The 12,549-nt window shown below is 40.3% G+C and overlaps 1 protein-coding gene across 7 annotated transcripts in view; it reads left to right on the forward strand.

The window, feature by feature from the left end:
* The first annotated feature begins 10,980 nt into the window (after positions 1–10,980).
* Positions 10,981–12,549, forward strand: part of SMC2 (structural maintenance of chromosomes 2) — a 47,486-nt gene continuing 45,917 nt past the window's right edge. For 2 of the 7 annotated variants that reach the window (XM_024252504.3, XM_024252510.3), the window contains exon 1: positions 11,001–11,716. The gene's annotated coding sequence lies outside the window, so the exon portion shown is untranslated. Of the gene's footprint in view, positions 11,717–11,768; positions 12,094–12,549 lie in introns of those variants that run through there. The other 5 variants (XM_024252509.3, XM_024252505.3, XM_024252508.3 and 2 more) reach the window with 5 other exon arrangements.

A 12,549-nucleotide genomic window follows, 5' to 3' on the forward strand; every position in this document is an offset into this window, starting at 1 on the left:
AAATCACTGGTGTAAGTGCAAGAGTCCAAAAGCTAAAGAACCTGGAGTCTGATGTTCAAGGCCAGGAAGCATCCAGCATAGGAGAAACATGGAGGCCAGAAGACTCAGCCAGTTTAGTCTTTCCACATTTCTCTGCCTGCTTTTATCCTAGCCAAGCTGGCAGTTGAATAGATGGTACCCATCCAGATTGAGGGTGGGTCAGCCTCTCCCAGTCCACCAACTCAAATGTTAATCTCCTTTGGCAGCACCCTCACAGACACACCCAGGAACAATACTTTGCATCCTTCAATCCAATCAATTTGACACTCAGTATTAACCACCACATGGAGGCTTAAGCCTGTATTCTATCCTAAGATACCCCTCCTCTGACAGAACAATATGGAAAGACAAATTTATAGCACAAAGTACACCAAATTCACTACAGCTTAAGACTAACTTAATGGGAAAATTCTTTTTCTTATTAATTAAAACTTTACACAGGAATAAACAGGGATGTTTACCATTCCTATAACTTGTTTGCACAGAGAGGCCAGAAGTCTGAATGGTAAGAAATTCTTACCCTTTTGCTGGCATGCCAGGCTTCTGGGTTCCCTTTCCCTGAGCAGCCCTAGTGACTTGTCTTGTTGTGGCACCATAGCCCTAGGGGCCAAACCACAACACAAAGGAAAATCACCTTTTTCCATTTCATGAAACCATAGGCAAAAGCCTCTCAATTTTGCAAGATGTCACCCAAGAGATTGCATGGGGTAACCAAATTAACATCTTCCAAACCAGCCAGAGCAAAATAAATGTGACAAAACATAGACATTAGCCACTCTGCTTAGCACCCAATATCAAACTGGCAAGGCTCAAACATGATTCTGGTCAGGCCTTGTCATCTTTGATCCACTCAAATTGGTGTGGAATGATCTTCTGACCAGGAGTTTCAACATGTGGTTTCTGGGCAAACTGAAACCGCAGACAGTTGCCCTGAGTAACAGAAAAGATAGAAAAGAGAAAGGAAAGAAAGGGAGAAAAGCATTGCCTGCAGCAGGGTGAGGAAAACGAGGAGCTCAGGGAGGCCAGAGAAGACCCATCCATTGCAGCAACACTGAATCTAAAGTTCAGGTGGCCAATTGTCTCATCAGCTCTCAAGTTTCCCCTTTAGGGAGAAAATGCTCCCCATATCCAGTGATCATATATATGCCTAATCCTGTCACCCACAGCCATCAGCAAACAGTGCAAGGCAGATTAATCCAAAGAGAATAACGGTTAATATCCCATAATGTGAAATCCATTTTTAACCAAGAAGGACTTTACTGAGAGGAGTTTCTAACCCCCTTAATCTTAGGAAGGACTCTAACCTTCCTAATTTGGGCCTTGAACCTAAGTTCCATCAAGCATCCTTGCCTTTTATTAAGAGGGGCCTTTAAGCTCTCTGTGTTAGGAGAGGCTCTAACTCTCCTAAGTTGGGCCTCTAACCCAATTCCATCCTTTAACCAGGTAAAATGGTTCCTACCACTTACCCAAAGTCATCCAATTGGTGCTCTAATCTATTTCTTTAGGGTAGGGAGTCTCCTTAGTTTAATCTCGTTGTGGTCACCAGGAAGATGTTACCAGAAAAGGGTCCTGATCAAGACTTTAAGCGAGGGTTCTTGGACCTCATGCAAGAAAGAATTTGGGGTGAGTCCATTGAGTAAAGTGAAAGCAAGTTTATTAGGAAAGTAAAGGAATAAAAGAATGGCTACTCCATAGACAGAGCAGTGGCATAGGCTGCTTAACTGATTATACTTATAGTTATTTGATTATATGCTAAACAAGGGGTGTATTATTCCTGAGTTTTCCAGGAAAGAGGTGGGCAATTCCCAGAACTGAGAGTTCCTCCCCTTTTTAGACCATATAGTGTAACTTCCTGACATTGCTATGGCACTTGTAAACTGTCATGGCACTGGTAGGAGTGTCTTTCAGCATGCTAATGCATTATAATTAGCACTTAATGAGCAGTGAAGACTACCAGAGGTTACTTTCGTCACCATCTTGGTTTTGGTGGGTTTTGGCCAGCTTCTGTATCACATTATTTTATCAGTAAGGTCTTTGTGACCTGTATCTTGTGCCAACCTCCTATCTCATCCTGTAACTAAGAATGCCTAACCTCCTGGGAATGCAGCCCAGTGGGTCTCAGCCTCACTTTGCCCAGCCCCTATTCAAGATGGAGTTGCTCTGGTTCAAATGCCTCTGACACACCCATGGCTGAAGTCTATGTGGTTGTCCTGGTGTTAATTATTGAAGGATTCTGCCAAGGGGTAGGGAAATGTTAGAGAGTAAGCATATGGGCTGTCAGGTCTAACTGTCCTTTTCCCAATAGAAATCCTCCCTACAGAATCAACTTTTGTTATCTAAGTTTTATTTTTCAGGGAAACAATTTTTTTATACTTTTAATTAAAATTATTTGTACATAAATTTTATTTCCTCATGAGACCTTAAAGTACTTGAGATAAAAAAATTTAGGAAAATCACTAGAAGCCTCAATTTTCCCATTTGCAAAATGAGTGGCAAAAACTTTTTAAAGGCCCTTTCATCCATATTACTTGCTAATTTTATACAACTCAGCCTAAAATTATAGGATGTCACAATTCTAGACAGGTTGAATATACTTTATCTCTGGTTTCCATCTTAGTTTTCTGGCTGATATGCTGCCTATATCTTTTTGTTATTTTCAGATAAAATAACTGCTCTGGAAAAGAAGGCAAGAAAGTAAAACAAGGCAGTTTCACCATAGCCATCATCAGGAACTCAGGGGCAATTTGACTTAAAGCAGCTTGAAATTTTAAAAGAAAAACAGAAAATACAATCTGTTTTCTCATTTGGTCTGTTTCCTCTTTAAACAAGCACACTCTATTTCTCTAAAGATTTCCCCCTAAAAAGAAAACACATTGCACAGCTTGACCTATAATTTAAATCACAATTAAGCTTCCAGTTAGAATGTATCTTCATCATAAATCTACTATAAATCCCCCAGTGTTCTGTTAAATTCCCTTAGCCTCTTAAACAGCAGGACCCCAGTTTTATTTTCCCTAGTTATAAAATGCTGGATTGTAGCTTATTTATGAGTTTCATGAATAAGACAAATTTGATTGCCATTCACAAAGAAATTCTCACCAGGTTATTATATTCCTAGATCCTATTAACTAATAAAAATACAGAAACTAAAAATTACTCCAAATTAGTCATTCAAGTAGAAATGCTTGCAAGACTTCTTTGTATAAAAAGAAGATGCCACCAAACAGCACTACTAAGAACATTTCCTCCTATTGCTCCTGGTCATCACTGCTACCTCTGCTAAACCCAATCTGCTTTTTATAAACATTTATAAATCTACCTTTTAGACTGCTATAGCAATCATTCCTGAGGGACATTGCTTTTTCACTAGGAATTTACTCCTTATGAGCAGTGCCTAAAGCGTTTCAGATTTTATGTTCTTGACCTAAATCTGGGTACCCACTATAAATCCAAACTCGACGGAGAATGTCCAAACGTCTGGTGAAATGGGTCATCTGGGGTTTCAAAGATTTCAGGGCTTCCATAGTCATATGGACAGGACAATTACTTGAGGCATGAAGACTGATAGGTACCCCTAGGGTAGTGTAAAACTGTTGCAAAAAGTTCTGTTTTGTAATCAATAAAATAAGACTTGATATTCACTACAATATAAGCTCCATATACCAGAAATTTTTGTAAGCACTCAATTATTTGTTGAATGAGTGGATGGACTTTCATCTCACCTCCACTCTGTGATCAAAGCCTAGTTCCAAGATCCAGCTTCTTCATCTATGAAAGGGAAATTACATGTATTACATGAAGTAACTTAGGAAATGTGTATGGAACTAAGTATAGCACAAGTATAAATCAATATTCTAAGCAATAAAATTACTTTCTAATAATCATTATAAATAATTCAAGCTAAGTCTGAAATAAAAGATTATTAAATCCTTGAAAGGCAACAATGGGGAAAACTGTTGTTTAAAAATTGCAAGCGTTTTCTTTCTCTTAAAACATGAGGGATTGAACTTTCAGGGACAAACACCTTTTGTTTTTGTAAAGTCATCTGAATGGATACTCATATACACAAATGTAGAACAATGGTTCCCAGTTGCAACAGAAATATTTTAGACATGTAGCAGCAAAGAAATGAACTGCTTTGCTTTATATTTTAACATAGTGACATTAATGTAAACAGGTTTATTTTTAAAATATCTTTCCTTTATTAGCATAAGGACAGAAAGATGTTTTTAATACCTATGTGCCTAGACCATTCCATGCCTTACATTTTTGCTTGTCCTTATGAAATTGCTTGAGTGTTTTCCCGAAGAAGTTGCCCACAGGAGATTGGGAGAGGATACTGGCAACGGCAGAAAAGACTTGGAGACATGATCTTCATCATCTAATGACAAGGGACATAAAGAGAACATGATTTGGATTGCTGAAGCCTCACCTGAACTCCACTGTGGATTTCCTACAAATGCTGTTATTTAAAAACACATCCTCTAATTCTCAGAAATGTATTGATGCCACACATTATCATGGTCTGAAGACCCTCAGGAACCAAAGAGGAACCAAAACCACACTCTTATGAGTGGAGGTGGAGTTTGGAGAGAATGGACTATAGGGAGTAGGGAGACCAAAACAGAATGCACAGAAGTCTACGAATTCCCCATTTCCCACCTACCTATAATGGGATAGAGGTGGCAGTGGAAGTCAATGTTTGGAGATAAGGCCAACATGGGAAAGGGAAGAGAGATAGTGATCAAGGTAATTCCTGAGTTTCTATGCACACTAATGTTTGATGGATTATGCATGTAATTACCTAGGAACTTAAATATGGGTAAAAATAACAACAAAACAACAACAAACTTTCATCTGAAAAATCTGGAAAACAATAGTTTCTGGTTTGGAGAGAATGACCATCTTTATAATCTTTGTATGTTCATGTAGTTGCTCATCCCTTCAATTAACACTTATGGAGCACAGCTCTGTCTCCAGAATTGAACTGGATGCTGGGTTTATAGACACTTACAAGGCAAGACCACTGACATCAAGGTGCTCACAGTGGGGGACAAACATATAAATAAATACATGTAACAGGAGTCTGTGTAATTCATAAGATAAAACAAAGGAGGGTTGGTAATTACACCTCGACAGCAACTAAGAAAGTGGTATCTGAATTAGATTCTTTCAACCCAAAACTGCAGCTGTTCATAAAGCACAGAAGCTTGTTTTTACTTTACGGGCAAAAAAAAAAATTGCAAGCAGAGGTAAAGAATATGGTGCCGAGAGCCCTCTGAAGCACACAGCTGGCATAAATATTTCATGGTACATTCCTCAGCCTACTATCACAGTGGTCACTGATGATATCACACAAATAGAATATGTTGATAATAGGGTTTTTTAAAAAAGTTTTCAATATTAGGTCATTGAGAAATGATCACTACAATGAACTCACCGAACCTTAAAATACTATTTTGTGAAATATATTGTATAGTTTCAAGTATTTTTTCTTTTTTAAACTATTCTTTTCTTGTACCTTAATGAGCGAGCAGCAAATGAACCCCCTGAACTTATTCATATTGAACCAATATTTATTAAGTATCTACTATGTGACAAGCACCAATATGTATCACAAAGATATGTCACAATGGGAATGGAGGTCAGAAGAAAAGTGTGGATAAAGGGTTAAGGGATTACGGAAGAGGTTGTAAGTAAGTTGAGAAATGGATCAGATTTGGGGTTTAAATACATGTAGAAATACACAAGGGGGAGAAGTGAAGAGTCAAAGGGCATTTCACGTTCACCACGTGCAAAGAAAGAGATGGAAAAGTGAACACTAATGCTTCAGGAATGACGAAAAGATGGTGCATAAAATGCTCCATAACCTGCCTTCTGTGGATCTCTTATACTAAATCTTGCTACTTCTTACATCATACATTACATTTATCTTCTGTGCCATTGCCTGTGCAATCTACTCTATTTAGATGAGTGCCTTTCACTCTTCATTTCTCCTGGTTAATGTCTTTATACAAATCTTCTCAACTATGGATTCCTTGGAGACAGGCACACATCTTATTCATCTTTGTATCCCAGCACATAACACAATTCTTGGCACAATGCAGGCATTCTATAAATGCCTATTGAATCCATTGATACATCTATCCACCAACAAAGTTAGGGAGCACTTTCTTTTGTCATTGGTTGGTGCATAAGTTCACAACAGTTAAAAAAAAAAAAAAAAAGACATGGTAATCTAAGGAAGAAAGCAGCAGATGAATCTGAGAAAGTAGGTTGGGAACAGACAATGAAAGGTCAGCCAGGCCACCTTAAAGAAGTTAGAATTAACTTTGTGTGTAATTTTCACCAAAGGTTTATATAGAGGGAAGAGGTACCATTTTTATATAGAAATATATATATATAGTAAAACTTTAGAGAGGGCAGAGTCTTGTTGAAGTAGAAGATTAAGTTAGGATATATTTGTTGACTGTAGAGGACTGCAGAGTGGTGCAAGAGGTAGTGGAGATGTTAACTGCAGAAGCAGATCTTGTAAAACAAAAAATCTGAGAGTGAAGACTCTCTTTGAATCTAGTAAGAATTGAGTTTGGTAATAAAAAGGAACCAGTTGGAGGAGGATCAGGCAGATGTGTGTGGATTTGAAATAAAAAGTAACAATGGACCACCATGACAAGAAGAACTATGACATGAGAATAACATTTGAGGAAGAGAAGTCAATAATTATCCCCATAAAAGAAGGGGTATGACAAAGCAGATGAGAGGTGAGCTAGGTAGCTCTCGCTATTAACCAGCATGCAAGTGATAAAAGCCAAGGATAGCTGGAAAAACAGAAAGAAACGAATATGAAACAAGTAAGAATAGAACTTACTCTATGAGTAGTACATGAAATTTTTTTTAAAAAAAAAGCTCTGTCACCAGGCTGGAGTGCAGTGGCGTGATCTAGGCTCATTGCAACTTCTGTCCGCCTCCTGAGTTCAAGAGATTCTCGTGCCTCAGCCTTCCGAGTAGCTGGGATTACAGGCATGCATCACCACACCCAGGTAATTTTTGTATTTTAGTAGAGACGGGGTTTCGCCATGTTGGAGCCAGGATACTCTCGATCTCCTGACCTCCTGATCTGCCCACCTTGGCCTCCCAAAGTGCTGGGATTACAGGCATGAGCCACTGTGCCTGGCTGAAAATACTTTTTTAAGACCTAGTACCAGACTTCTTTAGAGAAGTAATTACTGGTTTTTAGGAAAAGTGACTTTGAATAGAGAATGTGAGCTCTATAAGGAAGGCTCAGGAGGAGCAAAATAAAGATCACTGATGTTCTTCATGAAAAGTAAATGAGAAGACCTCCTCCAACATGGTCGACTGAGCTTTCCTTTATAAACTCATAGAAATAATGGATAAAATATAATTATTGTTATATAAACCATATACAACCGTAAAAACAAAAAACAACAAAAAGGAAATTCTCAGTGCCCAAAATAAATTTTAAAAATTGAAGAGCAGAAAGCAGAACAGATACTGCGGTAGCCCTCCAAAATTTTATACTTGACTATATGCCTCAGGAGCCAGTAGTTGAGTTTTAATGTCCAAGCACAAGGCTGAGCTTTGATGAGGCAGGTGAGCTGGAACTAAGCCCTTACGTAAAACCTGGAGCCTTAGGAATAGCCAACTACTGGAACTGGAAAAAGGCAATCTACTAGTTTGGGGAAGGGATAAAGAAGTTTGTTCTTTGGGGCTTTGGATAAGGTGAAAAAAAAACACAAGGTACCTATGAGAAATCAAAACTGCAGCCCTGCAACAGATCTAAATTTATAATATTTGCATAATTCAGGAGCCACAAACTGAGAAATTATCATTTGAAAATGCTTCAGATCTTTAAGAGCTACAGTATGCTGGCAGAAGCAAATGCATAATTGTCTAAAGGGACTCTTTTGCAACTAAGGGCGTAAGAGAGTCCCATAAACAAAACCATCCCACTGAAGAAGAGCACCACATGAGGAAATAAATCACTGAGTAAGAGTCAGTGGAGGTTGTAAACAAGAGTTAGGAACTTTCGAAAAGCTAAAAATAACAGAACTAACAGAAAAGAAGATAAAATAAAGACATGTAACTTGATTAAAAGGGCAAAATAATAGAAATCATAATGAAAGAATAGGCAGAATTCACAAAGAACCAAACAGAACATGTATTTTGGAAAACAATATTGTCACTGAAATTAAAATGAATGGGTCTAACCAGTCCCACTGGGTGAATGAATATAATAACCTCCTTTTCTATTCCTCATTTTAAATCATACTTAGCTGTGTTTCTTTGCAAGTTTGTCAAACAGGTTATATTCGGTGAACCCACAGTTCAAATAATATGGCGTTAGAAATAAAATACAGTCATGCGTTGCCTAACGACAAGATACATTCTGAGAAATGCCTCATTAGGCAATTTCATTGTTGTGCAAACATCATAAAGTATACTTACACAAACCTAGATATTATAGCCTTATGATCCTAGACTACAAACTTTTATAGCATATTACTGTACTGAATAACCTAGGTAACTGTAACACAATGTTAAGTGTGTTTCTAAACAGAAAGGGTAGTATGTTGCACTATGATGTTACAACATCACTAAGCAATAGGAATTTTTCAGCTCCATTATAATCTTAAGGGACCACAGTCATATAATGTAATCGGACATTGAAATATTATGTGGTGCATGAGTGTATTCAAAAAGTGCTGCCAGGCCACTGCCCTCCAGCCTGAGACAGAGACTCCTTCTCTAAAAAAATAAAAGTGCTGCTAGTCAATCCAATGTAAAAATATAAACTTTCTGTCATTATCAATTCATTTCCTTGAACCTAAAAATAATCTCTCAACAAAATGAGTCTTCCTTACTTCTGCGGTAAAGTCCTTTATTTTTTTCTTGTCCTTTGTTCCAAGGAGAAAGGAATCACTCAGGTCGCTGTGAGAAGAGCTTCTTTAGCACTCTAAAATTAGGAAAGTATACCCAGGAGAGAGCAGGTTCCTTCCAGTTCCCTAGGAGAGTAGAGTACCAAATGTTTCTCCTAGGTCTTGCTTTACGGCTATATGTGTGTCCTTGCTGGTATTGATGCCTTCCATATAAGGACTCAGACTCCACTAGCTGCCAGATTTCCACTTGAAACACTGCCTGCTAGCGTTGAAGCTTTCAAACGATTTTAATCCATGGTGACGAAGCAAGAACAGTGTTTTCTGTATACTGCACCTACCCTATACTCTATCTCTGTTTCTACCCCTCACATCTCCAAATTAGGGGGCTTTACTGGCTTTGTGCCTTGGTTTTTTCCACTCACCTGTGGTGATCTCAGGAGGCAGAGTTTCAAGTTAGTCATCAGTGATTTCCTCAAGCCCATTTGTCCTACATTTAGCAGCAATTCCTTAGTGCTTCTGGCATGCAATAAGACTAAAACTGATAGAGATCTCCACCTTTATAAGCATTTTTCATTTTAATCAATGGTCTTAATGGGAGCAGTTAGATCTGCACATTCTTCTAACCACCCAGAAGTCCTTATCCAACAACAGTGCATTTGTATATGTTTTCATCCATTTGACGTAAGTGTATCAGCTAGTTGTTAAAGTGCAAAGACTAAGAGTCTGTCTTAACACATATTTCCATACCAAAAATCACTTTATTTCACAACTTGACAAAGTCCATATTAGGATTTGTTGGCAAATTAAAATTCTTTACTCACAAAATGATAAAAAGACGGAGGCACAGCTCAAAGTTAATGTGTAAAAGTTAACAGAATCAATACAAGTGAATAGCTGTGGAGCCTAGGGAATGCAGGAATCAAGGCAGACAAAGATATCTGCTGAATTAATGTTAGGTCACTACCCATGGCTGACATCACAGAAATGGGTAAGTATATCAGAGTAAATAAATGAATCCTTTCTTAAACAAAAAAACTCATAAAACTTATTTTACTCCCTTAACGAGAAATATTTTCAAAATATAGGCCCGTTCCTGGTAGGTTAAGACCAGTTCAGATGACTGCATTGCCATTCCAGGGCCAAGAAAGCAACTTTAAAAACATGCCCTACGCTATGGTCTAAATTCTAACTCCCAAACTGATGGTTTTAGCAAGTGGCCTCTTGGGAAGTGAGGAATGGGATTAAGGTCCTTATAAAATAGGCCCAAGGGAGGGCCTCTGCCTCTCCAGTGAGGACAGAGCCAGAAGGTGCTATCCACTAAACAGAAAGCACCCCTCTCTAAACACACCTTATTCTGTAACATTCCAGCCTTCAGAAATGTGAAGAATAAACTTCTGTGGTTCATAAACTACCCAGTCTGTGATATTTTGTTATGGAACCCAAAAAGGATCAAGCCATTCCAAAATAGCATTGTTGCCCACACCATTTTTTTGTACCTCACCTAGGGTAACACCATACCCATTCGGAGTTAAGCCCTTCCTCTTTAGTATCAACGTGCTTGGAAACGTGAGCAATCCTGACACCTTTTTTCTTCCTAAAGAACAATACATACTAATAATAGGATCGACTAATAGTACTAGATCCTATGCGTGAAGCCTAGTATGTATTTAAAAGCATGCAATCTGGAGCTAGACCGCCTGGGAACAAATCCCAGTTTACTAGACAAGCTGTTTAACCTTTTACTTGGGCTCATTTAACTCATTTGTAAAACAAGGGCAATTTCTGATTTCATAGGGTTGCTACGCGGATTTTAAAATGCCCCTTGCAACATAGCCTAACACTCAGAACTCAATAACATGAACTGTCTTAAAAGGTTTCCAGAAAAAATCCCCGACAGGTTAGGTCGGCTTATCATTACAACGCTTTCCGGTGTAAGGGAGATGAATAGCTATTTAGCACCACACAATTTCTCCTCTGGGCTCGAAACAGCTCTTGGTAGACTATGATCCCTTCCCGGCGTAGAAACATCAGATAAAAACGCTCCGCGAGGTCCGAAGCCAGCACGGGGCGGAGCCAGGACGAGGGCCAGAGTCCCCCGAAGGACGGTGCCTCTCCGGCCCCAACGAAGTAGAGCTTTTATTTTGCAGCAATCTGAGCCAACCCGAGAAGATTCTGAGGCTTCCAAAACAGAACCGACGAGAACACTCACAGAATGCCTCTCCACTTCCTGACTGTCGCTTTGAGGGGAGAAAAGTAAGCCACAGCGAGTACCGCAGACTCGAGAAGGCGGAGTCTGCATTGTGCCTGACGCGGCCTAGAGGGACCGAGGCGGGGCGAGGCTGGCGAAGCGCGAGGACCCGGGGCTGAGGTGTGGGGCTGACCATAGCGTGCCGGACGCCGGTGTGAACATACACTATCTGCTCCTGTAGTGCCCAGGCCCGTGCCCGGGAGTCCCCGGAGCTACTATTATCGAGACTCTCCTATTGCCCTGCGGCTTTAATCCTTCGAGTGTAGGGGAAAAATGGAACCCTAAAGACAGGCAGCTCCTAGGCACCAGCACAGGAAATAAGCAATGGAGATGGGGTCCTTTGCTCGCGCCGAAATTCAAAGGAATAAATAGTTCCGGAGCGGGTGTTGAGAGCGGTCGGCAGGTGTAGCCGATATGGTGAAGTTCGCTTCGTAGCAGCCCCGGCTAGCGAGTTGGCCTGCTCACCGCCTTTGTGACCCGTAGGAGCTTTCGGGGTGCGTCAAGCCCCTGGCCTGAGGCAGCGGTGAGGCGTGTGCGTGAGCACGGCCGGTTGGGCCCGGCCAGACATCCTGGCGGGAGGCGGGAGGCGGGAGGCGGGAGGCGGGAGGCGGGAGGCGGGAGGCGGGGCGCGGGGCGCGGGGGCTGTAGGGAGGGGGTCCAGTGGCAGAGGGACCTTAGGTGATCCTTAGAAATAAAGGCTCGTTTCTATTCGACCTTGGAGTAGGGCGAAGAGGTGTAGACAGGCCTGGAGAAGCGAGGTAACAGCCTGAGTAAAAGCAAGAAGTTGGAGAATATGAGATACATCTCATCTTCTAGTAAATATTTAAATGACTTCCCCTCCTCCCGGAGTCAAGCACAATTCGGGGATGCAATGACGGACGTAGGTGAAGATACTGCAGGAACTTACAAGTAATGACCGTCTACTATCAGCTTTAAGTACCGTGAAGGAAAAAGAAAGCCGAGTGAAGGATTGTGGAGAGGTGACATAGGGAGGTCAGGGAGGACTCCAGTAAGGTGACATTTGAGCAAAGACGTGAGTGCGGTAGAGAGTAAGCTATGTCAGTATCAGAAAAAAGCACATTATGGGAAAAGATAATGGGATATGTAATAATCCGTAGTCTTTGTTAGGTAGAGTATGATAAAAGTAGAAGGCAAGCCAGGAAAAACGGGTAGAAGAAATAGTTAAGACTTCCCAGTTGAATGGTTTAATTTCCAGATAGTGGCTAACTCTGGTATATTTTTGAGTAGATGAACGATGTCTTTACATCAGACACAGTTTGTCAAGTGGCTGTTTTATTTCTATCACCCTATCATTGCTGTTTTTGCCTCGTGTTCATTATGATTCCAGGTTTACATTCCACTTAG

The sequence above is a fragment of the Pongo abelii genome, chromosome 13, assembly GCF_028885655.2.
Source record: "Pongo abelii isolate AG06213 chromosome 13, NHGRI_mPonAbe1-v2.0_pri, whole genome shotgun sequence".
In the NCBI taxonomy this organism is placed as follows: domain Eukaryota; kingdom Metazoa; phylum Chordata; class Mammalia; order Primates; family Hominidae; genus Pongo; species Pongo abelii.